The sequence below is a fragment of the Rhyacophila brunnea genome, unplaced genomic scaffold (genome assembly GCF_057557595.1).
Source record: "Rhyacophila brunnea isolate RB1 unplaced genomic scaffold, BYU_Rbru_1.0 scaffold_3, whole genome shotgun sequence".
Lineage (NCBI taxonomy): Eukaryota > Metazoa > Arthropoda > Insecta > Trichoptera > Rhyacophilidae > Rhyacophila > Rhyacophila brunnea.
In genome coordinates this window covers 2,404,761-2,417,472 of record NW_028232965.1, presented here as the reverse complement: position 1 = coordinate 2,417,472, position 12,712 = coordinate 2,404,761, and the positions used below count along the sequence as shown (strand labels likewise).

At 28.4% G+C, this 12,712-nt stretch overlaps 2 protein-coding genes across 8 annotated transcripts in view; both read left to right on the top strand.

The window, feature by feature from the left end:
- The window catches only part of dnc (phosphodiesterase dunce), an 847,926-nt gene that overhangs the window by 394,326 nt on the left and 440,888 nt on the right, over window positions 1-12,712 (top strand). The window lies entirely within an intron of this gene.
- Window positions 5,851-12,712, top strand: part of LOC147067746 (uncharacterized) — a 54,929-nt gene continuing 48,067 nt past the window's right edge. Inside the window, exon 1 of one of the 2 annotated variants that reach the window (XM_085953047.1) lies at window positions 5,851-6,056. The gene's annotated coding sequence lies outside the window, so the exon portion shown is untranslated. The remainder of the gene's footprint in view (window positions 6,057-12,712) is intronic. The other variant, XM_085953048.1, reaches the window with a different exon arrangement.

Genomic DNA, 12,712 nt, shown 5'->3' with positions numbered 1-12,712 from the left:
AATAAAACATTTTTTTTTATTTATTTAAGAAAAGGTAACATAAAAAAAATTCGGCGTAGAAACAAGTGCCTGCTTGCACGTCCGTGGCACTGGTAGTTAGACGCCGAATTTTTTCACGTGCCAGAAGGTCAGTGGCGTCTAACTGGTTTAAAATGAACGAATTTATTATTTTTCTGATGTTCTTACGATTGCGTATGCAACAAAAAATGGTTATTTATTATCCGGGAACATCTAGCAATTCCCCCTGAGACATTTATGTAGGTACATATACTTCAATATCATATTTTTGTATACATACAAATTGATTGTGATTGATAAAAAAATCAATCCTGAAGGTTTCGGGATTATGTTTACAAATCCCGGGATTCATAGGTATCGAAAATTGTCCGGGATCCCGGGATTGGATTCCCTAGTTTTGGCTACAACTCCTCATGTCCATAACTTGATACTTCAATAGCACCAGGCACACGCCTCAGCTTCGTGTGAATAATAAATTGAAAGGAAAATTTTCTTTTATAATTCCTGAGACGATAATTTACATGACAAGAGTCATAGTATCAGCCCCGAAAAGGTCGTGGATTTCACTCTTCATCCTCCTAACTTAGTATTCGAAAGACTCAGCATGCACGCACTCACTTTCATACGTGTACTGTTGTGATATACGTATGCTGACTCCTTTATGTATTAATTATTAGGTACATATTGTTTGATAACAATATTATTCTTTTTTTTCGTCGACATCTTACTGCTGAGGATTATGCCGCGGATAATTTTTCTATCGGACAGCAACCCTCTCTTATCTCCTCGACATATAGCGGTATTCAAACCTTGTCTCAGTAAAAAACCCGGGAATTACTCTTGATTTTATCCTTTCATATGCCTATTACACATCTTTTTTGACTTCATCCTGATCAAATATAACAAGTTTTTCTAGTTTGTTATTCTTCCTGCGTATTATGTGACCAACAAACTGGAAACTCCAACGCAGCAAATCAGATAAACGACCATTGGCTTGAAGAATATGCATGTTATCAGTTTATTAGTCGCGTTAAAGGTAAATAGGAATTAACTTCATACTATGTAGAAATTGATTCGGGCTGATAAACATGGCACATAGTATCCGCTAATAGATTTTTAAACTATATGAATTCCGCATAATAATAATACTTATATTCTAATGGATTTAAGCTTTGTACTATTATATTTGAGTACTCAAATGGAATAGTACAAAACTTAAATGCAAGTTTATCAAGTACCTTCGGTTGATAGTATTAATAATGCTTATATTATACCCGGTTTGATAAAATAAAAATTATGTTGAAATACTTGCCTTGTTAGAAAAGTGCTGTAAAATAATTACAAGATAAAAAGAACTTTTTATATACAACGTTTTCAAATTTTATGTTGAATCATAATATAAACTTGACTTGACTAGCTTAAACGATCAAAAAAATTTGTACTCGATAGAAATAATACTGAAATGTCATTTTGACATTCATATTGATTTCCATAGTAATGCACGTATATATTAATAATTTAGTTGCTAGGACCCCAGACCCCTAGCAACCAATAATAGTGGATTGGATTACGGATTTCTTCCGAAATAACCTTTCATACAAAATAGAATTAAATGAAAATGAATTCAATTCTACTTAAAGATGGCCAAAAGTATTAAAAAATGCATTGGCATCGTGTTCTGATATATTCTAAAAGTTTCAAATGTCTAGCTAGTCTGGAAGTTAGTTAAAAATCGATTGCAAGATTTGTACCGGACAAACAACCACCGGACAAATAAGAATACGACCTAAGAAAAACGTTGTAAAATAGGAAAATTTACTAAACTAATCCTTGATGTCAAATGAATAGTTAGTAATTAATTTATAATGTAGTCGTCCATGAGTATTTTTTTCAGCTTCAGTTTTATATATTGTGAAAGTTAACTTGAATGTCTCTGGTTTTCACAGAAATATCATACGATAATATTGGGACATCATTTTTACTCTTTATAAACTCATCTTTTGAATTATTCATTACAAAACTGATTCTAACAAAGTGTATTTAATATTTAAAAGTGTCAGCAAAAAATTAATGAACTTACTAAAATATGAAATAATAACATATGACTTAAAAAATGAAATAAATTAAGTAATTCTTAGTAGTAGGGACATATTAATAATATGTATATTGTTTATATAAAAATTGATATAATTAAAATTAATGTTGAGAAAAATAACAACTTTGCTCACGTCTGGCTCACATCTGTTGTACCTACTGTTTGTGTCTAAGCATTGGGATCAATTTATTATACTAGTGCTTCCAAAACTTATAATATTTTAGAACCCCTTCCTTCGGAGATATACAATTTACCCGTGTATCCTAGATTAACTTTTTTAAGACTTTTGAGACTTTTTGTGTTCTCATGTCAATAACATCAATTATATAATATATTACTTATATTTACATTAGGTATTATAAGATTTTTTGTTATATGTGCACGTATTATTTTCAAAATAAATGGTTACGCTAAGCTGAAATATGTATACTATAACAAAAACTGTATATACATCAACCTGGGTGAGAGATTTAAATCATTTTAAATTTAAAATTAATTATAATCAAGCACTTAAATTTAATGACATCAATTTGATTAAGAAGATAACAAAGATACGGTGACCAACCGATTACTCTTACATGCTGTACCAATCGCACTTCACGAATTTTATTTATAAATAAATGAACTTACAATGTTAGTTGAGCGTGGCTTTGACCGATGCAGTAGGGGAATTTATTGGAAGGAGGCCAGACTGGGACCACTTCGGAAGAAAGAGATCAAAAAATAAATATAAATCTTTTCTGTTTTTTTCCCACTTTTTATAAACCATTCCATCTTGATGCGCAAAAGTGCAAACATCTACTAAATCCAGTGCATATAAATTTTTATTTACCAACCATATAATGTACGTGTGTACATACATACTAATATAAATATTTACATTTTTTAAATACACATACATAAAACTAAGACGTTGGTATAAACAAAAGCTAGAGAATAAAAATCATTGAAAAATTTTGCACGTGTTTAAGTTTAAATTCATAACATCAGGTTTAAAGATATAATTCTAATACCCCGTTTACACGTGCATGAATTTATTGCTGATATAACGTATTATTGCAGGCATAATAATTATTATCGTGCAAGTTGCAAAATTGCATGATTTTTCTCCCAATAATTGGCACTTGCTTGGTGAGTGCACATGCGGAGTTGAACGATAGTGTCGAATCTGCTGGAAGAAATATGAACTACACCGCACAGAATATTTCGACGTCTGCTGATTACCTACGAACTTGTCCGAACCTGTCCAAACCTGTCTGAATCTGTCAAATATCACCATACTATGACAGCACAGCTTGAATAATGAGATTGGAGAGACAGTCATCAATTTTACGTGTAAACAGTTATTATTGCGATAGTTTAAAATACAAACTATTGATGCAAGTAATTCCATGTACGTTTACAGGCGCTATAATTTACATTACACAATTTTCGTAATAATTAATATATTATAAAATTATATAAATTTCAAAATAAATGTAATGTTTTTCTACTATAAATCGTTAACATAATTATTATAGTAATGAGACAAGAAGTGCGTTTAACAATAAATTTAGTAATAATTTATTATATTTTTCTCGATGTTAGAACCTTGTATGAGTTTTCACTAGGTACCTCTAGCATTCACTTAAATTAAAGTCTGTCCAAAACCACTCTTGTTAATTTTGAAATATTAATATTAGACGTTGAATTTATTGTTCATCCATATTTCGTAAACTAAAAGTAGGTATTTCTGTGAAACATTTCATTTGACGGTACGTTGACAAAAACTTATATATGTGACTCAAACAATGTCATCTATTCTTGTATATTATAGAGTTTTATAATGATAATGATAATAATTTATTAACATTTTTTATCTATCATATAAATGCTATTAATAATTTACCAACAACATCATTTGAAAATTCCTTTTGAAGGTATATTAACATATCACACTAAAATGGAAAACACGAGTTGTTTTAAATAAGAATATAATTATAAAATAATAAGTTTTATAGATATTATAAACGTTTTGAGATATAAGTTTAATGGTTTTTAAATATATTTTAAACATTTGCAATTACGAGTTTTTATATATTGATATATCAGTAGTAAAGAGTGTCTATTAAACAGAGTTAAACGATTGGTATTAAGAAATATTTTCAGTTTACCTATCTAAGTATAGTAAGTGCACTGGTGTACACACACAGTACAAAGTGACAAATTCGTTCAGGTAAAGTAAACGGTCAACGATTAGCTTGTCTCAAGTAAGTTTTGTTGTTAAATAGAGATTTCTGAAAAGTTCTTATTTCCTATAGTGCGGCATTGGTAGGTACCTACTTTTTATACTTATCGTAGAATTCTATTAATGTTAATTAAACAGTGCGTTTGCGTGGTACATCTCCATTATAAAGGTTTTGAAATAAAATAATGTGTTTAAATTCTACTTTAATTATTGAGTTATGTTCGTTGACAATAGCAAACATTTCACGTTTTTCTTGAGTTTCATGAATAATTTAATTACCTACTAGAATATGTTATAATGGTTTTAAAACAAAGCATTTTTAATAATTATACTTTAATTGAGTTATTTACTTTAACTGTAACTATAATAAACCTATCCTCGAAACGGTTCACTATAATAATTATTATTATAGTGAACCGTTTTGAGGATAGGTTTATAGCCCGAAACGTTACGTAAAACGTTTGTTAACGTAAAAAACTCAATTAAAATAGAATTCGCAAAATATTATTATGTTTCATAACCATTATATTAATAAAATCTAGTGTAAGTAATTGAATTATTTAATAAACTTAAGAACAACTACTTAAATGTTTATTTTGTGTTTCATATATCAACACTATGCAATAATGTATTTTTGAAAATAAAATTTCAATGATAGTTCAAAATAATAATTGATATTGTTACCACGTTTTTCTTAGCTCGTATTCTTGTTTGTCCGGTGGTAGTTTATCCAGTAAAAATCTTGCAATCGATTTTTAACTAACTTTCCGACTAGCGAGACATTTGGAACTTTTAGAATATATCCGAACACGATGCCAATGCATTCTTTTATACGTTTAGCCATCTTTAAGTAGAATTGAATTCATTTTCAGTTAATTCTGTTTTGTATGAAAAGTTATTTCTGAAGAAATCCGTAATCCAATCCACTATTATTGGTTGCTAAGAGGGTGGTCCTAGCAACTAAATTATTAATATATACGTGCGTTACTATGGAAATCAAAATGACATTTCAGTATTCTATATTTGTTTGTTTGTTGCAAAATATCAAAAAAATGATTTGTTGACAATTGCTTTATTTGTCCTAAATTATTAATACATATAATTGACAAGTTTATATAATTCAACAGAAAATTTAAAGTGGTATATAAAAAGTTCTTTTTATCCAGTAAATATTATTGATAAGAATGGTTATTTTCTTTCGTTTAAAATATCATTGATGTGTTTATCGTTCATTGTAATATGAGATATAGAATAACCCTTAGCATGAAATCTCGGTAATTTTTCGCAATAAAAAAATAAGTACCGCTAAATGTCCAAAAGTTACGGACGTCATAAAATCGAGATTTGGGGCAGATCATGATTGTCGGGAAAAAGATTTATTTTCGTTCGGGAAAAGTGTATTATTTCAAACGTGCATGAATAATGGATTCGTAGGGCCTCGTGCATCATCGTGATTTTCCGACCACTGCGAAATAGAAACGAGCCCGCCGTGTGCGGCCAATCTCACCTCAGTCTACAGCTAACGACCGAAATACGCGCGCCAGTTACTGTCCTTACGTCTTTCAAACTAAACTCCAAGTTACTCCCAATAGTTCTTTACAACAAAACAAATCTTCACCGTAGTGTCTTATTGAAAAAAATACAAATCTACATAACCTGGAAAAATTAGCAATCAAGTTTATAATATCGCAGTTTGCCAACTTCCTGGATTCATTGGTAATTATACGAGACTATCTTCAGGGTGATAAATGATCATTTTATAATTGGAAAGGAAACTTGAGAAAACGTCTCCCTGTTCGAATTTTGAATCGGTTTATAAGTGGGACCAGATTAGTTGCCGTTTAGCTAAGTCAGTATTCGCGGACTCGCTAGACCGGGACGTCCGTGTCACGCGTTTTCCTATTTAAAAAAGCCATTTCCTTACGTGGTACCCCTTCGTTAGTATTTTTTTGTGCTGTAATAAAAAATTGTGATTGTTCTGTGAGTGCAAATATTTGATTTGCCGCAAGTGTTTTTACCGTTGATATCCAAATCGTCTTGACAACTCTGTGAGAGAAATTTACTACTTAACTGTGCGATAAAAATATCTTATTGTATTTTTTGTTAACGTTAATTATTTGTTTAAGCATAGGGTGTTGGGTATAGTTTTTTACTGTAGTAGTAGTTTTAATTTTGTTTCATTATTTTATTTTTATATACAAAAACATTCCTGTAATACTTTAAATAAAAAGAATCATATGACACTGATAAGTCCTTAGCTATATTAAAATAAATGTATACGTACGTAAACACTATTTAATTATTATATTAAAACGAAATGGTTATAATTTTTAATACTAGGCATGTAAGCAAATACATTTTTTATAGTACAAAATGTCAGTAAACTTTTATGTACCAACCTTATCACAATTTAAACAAAATTATTACGATTCATATTTGCAATTTTTTATTATGCTTATAATTTTATGGTATTTGTAGGATAATTATAATCACCTCTTAATGTTATCATCTTATCATTTTAATCAAGTTAAATATTACAATACAGGTTAAGCCATAATACACAATAAATTATGTACAACTGTAAAGATATTTTTCTAAAATTCGTATTAATTAAAACCATAGTTATTTAGTCGTATATTGCGTAATTTGCTTTAAAAAATATATCTAATATGTATGTTATTTCATTATAGATGGTTTAAATGTACCTACTCGTAAACGCGTTTATAGAAATGTCTACAAACAGGAAAAAATAGAACATTTCTTCTCTGGTACGGTGCCAACTACAAAGATAAAAAATATACCTACTCAATTTGTCATATAAATTTTTGATTCTTAAGAACAGTATGTTTTCTTAATAAAATTGTTCTATCAACGTCATTCAAACACAGTTTATAATAAATAATTTTAGATTAAATTTTTGTAGTAAGTATTAAAATATCTTGAATAAAGTAGGTTTTTTTTTCATTTGCTGACTCAAATGTCTAGGGATTTCCATCATAGTTTCCGCAAACAACTAACGTAATTGACTTGAAGCTATTATAATTCAAATTTTGATAGTTCATATAGGTATAATAATTTAAAAATAATCAGTATTGGCAAATACAGATACGTAGGTAGGTAAACCTAGTGACCTTGAACGGTTAATAGGTAGGTAAACGTTTTTTGCTTATTAAAAATGTTTTACTCTTATTTGCCAAATAATCTTTGACCACCTTCTTACAACCTGCGTCATTTAATTCGAGCTATAAAAATATGTATGTTGAATTTTTTCAATTTAGTTTTTTTTGGTTGACAGATAAATTATTATTCATACTGTATTTGATTATTTTTTACTTCGTCTATCAGTTATCAAAAAAACATGTGAATTTATAATGTCTTTAGCTGAATGCAAAAAGTCACTAACCCACATTTTAGAATGCGTGTTGGTGATTTCATTCAGTAAGTTCAGTAAAGTATTTCAACAAAATACTACATAATTGTGTAATATTTCGAGTAAAACTTTCCATCTAAGCGTTCGCGTGAAACGACAATTCTGTAAAGTTTACATATTTATCACTGTGCAATCACAAAAACCTCAGTAGGCGCCTCGTTTACAACGTGCAATTATATTATTATTTGTTCTTTTCTCCTGTTATAAATTATTTTCGCATGATAGCTGCCGGTTGCGCTACCGAAATACGCTCGCCGGAATCCTCGTTTCATTTTGTTTGTCGTTTTTCACATCGTCTTCTCATAAAGCAACTCTGCCTTGAGCTAACATTCCGATCTATTATTGTAATAGCGATTTTCCGAGGCAGCAACAATGCATTAGAGGCTAACTAATAATGTTATACCGCGGTCTGAGACCTGTGCCAAATGGAAACGGTTGATTCCTTAGATTTTAATTTCCAAATATCGCCATAGTGATGACAGCTGTAACCTGAAAACCACTATTTTTACTGCATTGTAGTGTTTTTTTATATTTTTCTTACAGTACTGCAAAAACACAATATGTGTCTACTTAGTTAGTTACTAGTTAATATTGGCATGTTTTCAAAATCATTCTATTACTCCATTAAACAGGGTATTGTTAAAATTTAAAATTGTAGGACAATGACGATTTTTCTATTTTGAATGCACGTATTTGATTATTTCTACGTGACCGTAGACTGTGTAAAGTTTTTGGTTTATTTTTATGTCCTATATTAAATTAAACAAGGTAAAAAAACTGCTCATCACAGCTCTATCATAGCAAAATAATGCAAATTTTTCGAAATAAGTAGCATGTAGCGAGTGTTCGCTTAGCCATGTGTCACGAGTTCGAATAATTATGTGTTTTGGCAAATTCAAGTGCCGTTTTTTAATTTGTGCAATGATACCGAACTTAGACCAAATAGGTTAAATGAATAGTTAATAAGCATTTCTATTAAAAATGTGCAGAGTCAATAATGAAAAGAACATGCAAACTAAATTTTGAAGCTTATGTACATGGAAAATGTGACATAAAATGATTAGTAGGTATAACAATATTATAAATGGATCATTATTTAGTAATTTACTCTTATTAAATTTGTGACGATTGTTTGAAATTAATTACCTATCACTATACGTAAACTGGTTTAAATTATAGCTAACGTCTTCAGATGAAAATTACATTTTAATTCGCATCTCATTGTACTCGTATTTAAAAACTATCTTGATTTAATATGTAGTAATATTTTCAATAATAGTTTGTCCATTTTGTTTATATCTGTTCATCATTAATGAAAACCATTACTTTGTTAAAAAATGAATAATATTAAAGAGGCTTGATATAATATTTGACCAACGGTAAAATATAATTTTACGATAATAAAATATGACGTCAAAAGTCTCATCATATTATTATATACGCATTTGCGTGTATGATAGTTGTTTAAAAATATTTGGTGAAGTAAATAATATACTTACAATGTTTTGTATATAGGTTGTACTGAATATAAATTCCTAAAAACAAAGATAACCGACGTTACAAATAATAGCCTCAATTGTTGATTTAGAAAACGTATAGTTTTATCGCTGAAAATAAAAATATTTTATAATATCACCAAATGTTTGTTCCTGTTTGCTTTGATAGCATTTTCCAAGAATTTTATCTAGAAATGATCTCTAACAGTATAAACAAACAATCAATCTTGTTCATGAAATGTTGTTCCAGATTGTTTACTACAATGGAGTTTTTCGAAATTTAATTTGGGAAATTTTTGCGTTATAGATAATAAATAAAATAGAAAATTATTTTGGAGGACTTCCATATACATAACCTAAACGTGAAGACGTAGTATCAGAGTAAAATATTAATGGTGTACGCTTAAAAGAAGTGTATGGCTTTACTCAAAACAAATATTTATGGTTTTTTAAGCATAACCACACCGATATTAATACGGAGTTTTTGTTTATGCTAGCGAAATATCCCTCCCTATCAGTGTATTGAAATTTATAGCCGCAGAATTTTCACGATTCGTTTTTATTTATCATAAAAAATGTGGAACGTAATTCATGAACTAGTATGGAAATACGTTACTAAACCAGTAATAAACATACTTTTTAATATGTAAACCATCACAAACCGAAGTCCAAAATACATACAATTTTAGCACATAAGTACATAATTCAGTATCATAAAAATGTCTGTAAATCAGATATATTTTTAGGTCAATACTATTGATAAAACAAAATATTATATATTTAATACCTATTTCAGCAATCAGACATGAAAATTGCGGGTAGTTACTTCCATTGTTGCGTAATATACTAGATGAAATCTATATTATTGTATAAATCATTTTACAAATTAATATTTAGCTGTTTTAGAGATTTTGTTATCTTTTACTTTATGATGGTTGCGGATGTATAAAACTAAATATCACTATGATTCGATAAAATTTTTGATTATATAGTAAATAATAATCTGTTTTAGCATCTTTAAAGCTCTATGAAGGCTTATGGAGAATATATAACTGATAAATACTATTTTTTGTCATCCAAATCCGGGTCGCTTTTTCGACTTTTTGAGCAAAACTGTACTTATCAAGTCCCTCAGTAAATTTATGTTATCAAAGAATTTAAAATTAATTTGACAGAAGAGCTACAGTAGGTTTCATTTTTTTAAACTGCACTATTAACTATCTACTTAATTGAATGAAAATTATTATTATAAATAAATATAATATATCAGGTATAATAATATAAGAGACTGTACACACAAAAGTTATCAACATCATAAAAACGGTAACTCGGGAAAACTTACCCATTAAATCAATAAAATCAAATGAATGGAGATATTATTAGACCAATGACCAAGATCTTGAAAAAATCTGTTTCTATTATAATATAGAAAGTATAAACAGTATCGGATTAACTGTTGCTTTTTTATACAAGTAAATAATTAATATTGTATCAATTAAAATAAAACAAAATGATAATGACATTGTAGTACTAAACTATGTGGAATGCATACTACATGTTTCGTTTAAATTTTATATAATAAACTGGAACTTGTTTATGCAATTTAGATAGGGAATTTTAACTTTATTCTCTATGTACACGGTTAAATGTTTACATATAGAAAATAATAGCTGATAATAAATTGTCGTACTTACATTTTGCGTAACTTATTATACTAACGGATTTTTTATGAACGGATTGAATGAAAAAATATTCAACATTCGCACCAAACTCGGCAAGAATTAGCATTCATTAATTTTTAATGTCCGATTAAAACGATTTAGTAACATTTATATTCATATTGAGTTGCAAATCGATTGTGACGTTATTATACTGTAATAAAAACATCCATAATTCACCTGTGCAAATCAAAAAATAGACCAGATTATGACGGCATCACACTCAAACCACATTCATCAAAAGAAAATTTATTTTCGTAGCATTTTTTTTACTGAACGACATCTGTTTTGTGTCTGTCTATCAATTGCGAAAAAATGTCAACATTTGTTTTCATAATATTCACCATCGCATTATTTATCACGTACGTATTTTACTTAATTTTTGTATAAATAGATATTATATTTAGTTTGTTTTAAATTAAAAATTACGCATCTAACTTTTATGTTGCTAAGTGTTAATTCTCGTTGGAATCGAAGTACTTAAATAAATTTATTAATTCAAGATTCAACATAATAATAGGTACTCTATCTATACAATTTAATAGTATTTAGGATATGTTTAATTTACTTAATAAATTTACATTATCAATTAATAATTCAGATAAGTATTATTTTATTTATTTACAAAACAGTTTTTGAACATATTAAATTAATACAACGTAATGATTATTGTAATTAGATAAACTAGTATAAGGGCATTTTCGCCAAAGTTTGTACATGTTTGAAATTTGGGTAATATTATTTTTTCACTCAAATTAACCATTTTTATATAGCTAGCAGATTCCTTGTTCTATTGCTGAATTGGTGATAGCAATTTTTCAGCAAAATATTGATTAATACAATATTTATATCATTTTTATTATGAAATTGGGCATAATAAGTTTCCGTTCCGTGACTACGAAACTTAGCTTTTAAAACATGAATGAAACACTTTTTATCACTTAAAAGAGCTCTATTAGATTAAAAAAACCATACACTTCAAAATAAAACTACAAATAGTCAAAAAATATTATTGAATTTTAATTCTTGGGCACATTTCGTTCCCCTCCGTTACCCTATGTCTATAATGGCAGAGCATTTTTCCTTTAGTATTTGAAAAAACCAATCAATGTTCGTTCTGCTATTTTTTTAAAGACAATAATCACTTTTACTAAATTTTATTGGAAAAATAAATAAGTTTCGTTATTTAATAATCAAATGAAAAATAGTTAACGTTCAACTTTTTTGGGGACATTTTCGGAATGGAACGAAATGGTAACGGAGTGTAATTTGTAAAGCTTAAGTTACATGTTACCATAAAAACAAATTTTTGTTTTATGAAATTTATTTGAATTTTTTGATAGACAGATAAATATTCAACGTGCGTCAAAATAACAAAACAAATCAAACTTAATCACTAAAATAGACATATTTTATAATAAATTTCACAATACTTGTAAAATAAGGTAGGTAATAATTTTGACACACTATACATTACCATAACTTTATTTGGCATTTATATTATTTGTAACTCAGATAAAAAATATTTTTAAGCAAATTAACAATATATGAAAAAAAAAATCAGCAAGGGATTCAGACGCGAGTTCCTAGCGCGGCACGGAGTATATAACTTTTACGAAAATAATTATAGTCAAACTCGGTTATTACGATCTCTGACATAGCGAGATCTCGGATGTAATAACGAAACATTTGTTGACAATTGGTTTATGATTTTCGCCATACATTTAA